This window comes from Dermacentor albipictus, chromosome 1, assembly GCF_038994185.2.
Source record: "Dermacentor albipictus isolate Rhodes 1998 colony chromosome 1, USDA_Dalb.pri_finalv2, whole genome shotgun sequence".
NCBI classification, from domain to species: Eukaryota; Metazoa; Arthropoda; class Arachnida; order Ixodida; family Ixodidae; genus Dermacentor; species Dermacentor albipictus.
In genome coordinates, this window is record NC_091821.1 from 314,702,790 (window position 1) to 314,707,963 (window position 5,174).

The window sequence follows — 5,174 nt, forward strand, 5'->3', positions numbered from 1 at the left end:
TAAAAATATCTGCTTCACCTATTTTGTCTTTTCTGGCTAAAGTCATTTTCATTGAAAAATGTGTGCTACAGTGAACTAAAATAGGTAGAATCAGTAAAAGTGTGCCAAATCAGTTTGGTAACTGCAATTAAACGCGGCTCTGTGACGAACTTGGGTGCGCCTCAACTGGCAGACAGTATTCTACGGCTTGACGTCGGCTATTCCAGGAGGGGAACATTAACACATTCACACCTTTCTTATAAGTGCCCTCTGGCTTACGGAAACATTTTCAGTTTTTCAGCTCATTTTTTTTTTATTCAACGCCTGTGAAGTAGTGGAGTATAAATTTAACTGAAATACCAATGTATTTCGGCCCACACATTGTGAATGGGGGTCCCTAATTGGTGCCAACCTTATAATTTCTCCTAAAAGGGACCTCCCGTGCAGCAAACGCTATGAAAACTGATAAGCTCCACTTCGTAAATTGTTATACTTGTACTAAGGTGATTAGATTTTTTTTTTTTTGTTTAACACATAATGCCAACTCAACGGAGTTCCGACTACAGTAAACAAGTATCGACAAAGGTTTGACTATTTCGATGTCACAGAACAGAAAGGTTGCAGAATGTCAGCATTCTACATTTCGTAAACCATTATTCGCTGTTATTGTCCTTGGAAACAAAGAATAAAAAGGAATACTTGAGCATGACAGTTCTGGAGAGGTAACGTAACAGGAAATGCAGCTTGACGCGTGAGCTGTGCTTAATTAATAAGGGTTAACAGATATCTAGCAAGTTTTTTTCACTGTTTCAGAGATTACAGGGAGATTCGGAGATTACACGTATCCTACGTTCTCAGTCAAGTAGACGCATAAACACGCCGGATCACCGACAGGAGCTGGATTGAAAGGCGATAAATCCCAAGCGGGAGGTTTATTGATGTGGCCCTTCCTGCACTGAAACATTTATGCGATTAATTGCTAGAAGTGACGTAATAGTTCTGCGGAAACCCGCAAGGTGGAGAAAAATTCGTACCGGAGTAGGACGAATTTTTCTTCAACTGGGAGACTTTTCTTTCGAGAAACCCGAACGGGTTCCCCTCGTAGTATTTAGCTGCTACGTTTGGGTGGATGTCTCGTTTTTCCTTTATTAAGTGCTAGCAGTATGCAGTCCACCGCGAGCGCACCGCGCACTGCAACAACAGTACGGCTAGCCTTAGTGTTTTGCGAAACTCCGTGGTGACTTGTCATATATTGGAAGAAACCTTAACTTCAGCTGCTCATCACTTCAGAGCAACAATTTAGAATTAGTCTTGTTAAATATTCGTATGAACTACGTTTTTCTGAAACCTGTTGTTCTCGCACCAACACCGAAACAAGCCATTCAGCGGAGTGTAGTCATCTGGAGAAAAAACAACAACAACAGAACCCTTGGAGAAAAATACCGCGTACCATAAAGATATGTTGCAGGTGGTAGTGGGTTGTAGTAACAGGCGGGTTTAGCTTTCAAGGACGGAAATTGCTCCACCCGACCGTCTCTTATAATATCACTGAGGTGTTTAACAACATGTCCATCAAACCAGTCTCTAAAGAATGCGATAAGAAGACGAAGTTTCTTTGCAGGATATAACTGATCCCTCGGGGAACGCAAGCTGTTGCAAGTACGAATGCGGAAGGTCCTTTCTATGCAGATTCTCCAGGAGAGCGTCCCTGTTATCGTGGAATTTCGGGCACAACCACAGGGTGTTCACGTGCCGACATGAAGGCAGCACACTTAACCTGTTTCTGCAGCTCTCTCAGGCACTTGGAGTGGTCCACGGCGCCGGCTCTTCGTCATGGGCATTCGACAGAGTCATCCAGGACAACGCAATGCACATTGCTTAGAACATCAAAGGGGAAACATTGGATGCATCAGTTGAACTGCAACCATTGCGAGAAGACGAGGGAATGGCGTGCGCAGCTTTCCCGGCATCGATGCTGCGCAACGGAAATGCGGGTGACGGCAGGTGCCCAGCAGCAGTGAGTGATGTGGCTGCGTGGCCATACCTCGACATGGCCACCGCACATTGTATTAAGAGTGGCTTCACGACCACATGTCAGCAAGGCTCGTCACGTGATGCCGCGCTATTTAAACAGCTACCACGCTCTGCTTAACTGGGTTCCAGTGCCGACATGAGGACAGCGTGCACACTTAAGGCTCCTGATTCTGCAGGTTGGTGAATTTTACAAGTTGTTTACAAGACCAGTTTACAAATGTCAATGTCGGTGCTGGAACCCTACGCGTCACCTGGGGGGGCTTGTTAGACTCATAACTGGTGTGTGGTGGGCTGTATGTTCAACATTTTCTTTGATGAAAAAAACTTTTACTCATGACCGGAGATGTTCAGGAAAATCGCGGCCCTCTTTCGAAAAACGCAGAACACGAGCTACTAGAGGCAATAAAATGCCTTCCAAAGCTACTAGAGGGCCAAGAGAAGATCGTCACGGAACTTGAAGTTTTGAGGTCGCAGTAAAAAATACTGCACGAACAAATTGAAATGACGTCAACAAAGGTTGAAGCTCTGATCGAAGGCAGTGAAGACGAAGGTTTCCGGCCACGAAACACCAAACTGGCTGGTACCGTGCACAATGTATTGGCAAAACAAGACGATATTGAAAACCGGTCGCGTAGAAATAATTTACTTTTCTTTGGTTTGAACGACACTGAAAAAGAAACATGGGACGAGTCCGAGTACAAGATGATTTCACTTTGTGGGGAAAAAGTCGAAATAGAAATTAATTCGTCCTCTATAGAGAGGGCACACATGATTGGCCGACACGCAGTTGACAAAATAAGGCCCGTAATTGTGAAGTTCACTGCTTTCAAAGATAAGCAAAGGCTATTGACCACTGCCTCCAAGCTTAAGGAAATCAACCTTTGAATAAGCGAAGATTATTCTAAACATGTTCGTCAGGCAAGAAATTCTCTGCGCGGATATGCCCTGGAACAAAAAAAAAAGTACACACTTAGGTATAACAAGCTGGTGATGGGTGGAAAAACATATATATTTGACGGATCTAGTGTTTGTGTTCGAGAATGTACCCAATAGCAAACAACACAGCCTTCTTCCCAATTTACTTGAAGTAGACCCGAACAACGCTCTATTATTGTCATAAACTGCCGAAGCCTAAAGAATAAAACTGTTGATTTTGTGGCCCTTCTGTCGAAATCAGAGCCTGACATTCTTATCACCACCGAATCCTGGCTAGACTCTGACATTGCAGATTCTGAGATTTTTCCATCAGACTATGTTGCATATAGAAAGGACCGAAATGCGCGCAGAATGGGGAGGGGGGGAGGGGGGAGGGTTATTCTAGTTCGTGGCACAATCGAAAGCACACCATTACTTACAGCTGACGGTTCGTCAGCTGTAAGTATGGTTACTGCCCGTATAGGGCACTTGCCATAAATAGATGGGTGATCAGCACTACAATTTGCACAAAGAAAGTTCTCGCTGCTCGCGCATGTTTTCCAATCATTGCGGAGAGATCTATATGGTGTCAACGTAAAGTTTTCCTTCGTGGTGCGCATAAGCTCAAGTATTGTGAATGCTTAAATAGAGGAATCTGAAGTACAGTGCCGTTCGTTCTCACCTCAATACAACCAGGACACATTTGTTATGGCATAGCCAACATCAGCGTAAGGTTGATTGATGACTTCTATTGTTTTTCCGTAATATGACCTTCAGTGCACGGCAGAAGCTGCGGTGGGCCCCTTGTTGGCATTAAGCAGGATGTTGGCTTGTTTTGTGAAGTAATGCGTCTTCAGGTGACAAATTTCTTGGTATAGTATGCTCGCTTGATGCAGATCGAGGTTCAAAAAGATAAATTGACAGAACTAGGTGAAAATGTGATTTATTTGATTTCCCTGAGTTTTTGAAAGACTTCGGGAGACGTGAGCTACGTAACCATGTGAACAACGTAGTACGTGTGTTCTTAGCCCGCACTCTTAGGCCACCATTAGCCCTTGCGCCATAAAACACTGTTTGATACCAATACGTGTGTCGGCGAAGCATTGCATCACACGACACTCTCCAGAAATCTCCTGCAGTACGCCCCTAAATATCAACCTGCTTCGACAGTTTCTCATCTAGATAATACTTCTCTGGGCGATAAGTTAAGGAAGCATTACGTTGTATACCTAGACCTTCCGAGAGCTTGCGCGGTGAGAAATATAATCTTTTTAGAAAACGTTACAATGCATGAGGTGTCCCCCTCCTCCGTCGTGGTGGCGTAGTGGCTCTGGCGCTGCGCTGCTAAGCCTGAGGCCGCGGGCTCAAATCACAGCTGCGGTGGCCGCATTTCGATGGGGACAAAATGCAAAAGAAAGAAAGAAAGAAAGAAAAAAGAAAGAAAGAAAGAAAGAAAGAAAGAAAGAAAGAAAGAAAGAAAGAAAGAAAGAAAGAAAGAAAGAAAGAAAGAAAGAAAGAAAGAAAAGAAAATGTGTACCGTGCATTGGGTGAATGTCAAAGAACGACTGGGGTTAAAAATGCCTCATAATTATATTGTGGCTTTCGCACGTAAAAATCCAGGATCAAATTTTTTAAGTCGCTTCCTTTGGAATGGAACAAGACTGGTTCTGGTGCAGACGTGACGAAAGAAACTTACGCGTGGCCACACTTCTCGTGAGCGCTATTCGACGTCGCAAACTATACACGGGTTCACTGTCACGAGTAGCAGAGACGCTGCGACGTCAACCCGTCGTCAAAGTGAGGCACCGTGCTTCGTTGCCACCCTTCCTTGCGAAAATGAGGGCATCAGTGAACCTACTCTACCAGCAGTGCAGTCCTCCAAGTCAAGCTAAAACAAGAGGCACGAGCTTGAGCGAAGAAAACTCGGTTTACTCCAAGGAAACGCTCCCTCTTCGAGAACGCCACGTGCGAGCAGCGGCGGGCCGTCTTGACAGACCGCCGCCGATCTCTGCTCGCGTGCGAATCGACATTCGCTTTCTCTCGTTTTTTTTTTCTTCTTCCACGAAAACAAGGCGAACGGTATAGAGCACGAACAATGCGGCCATCTATCAGGCGACGCGGGCCCGTGGCCTGGCGGCGCCGGAGTCTTCGCGACGCGAGATCGCAGCTGCCGCCCCTTCGCGGCCAATGTCGAGGGAACGACGGCTCGCTCCGCCCTTGCGCAGCTGTAACATGAGCAGGCCTTT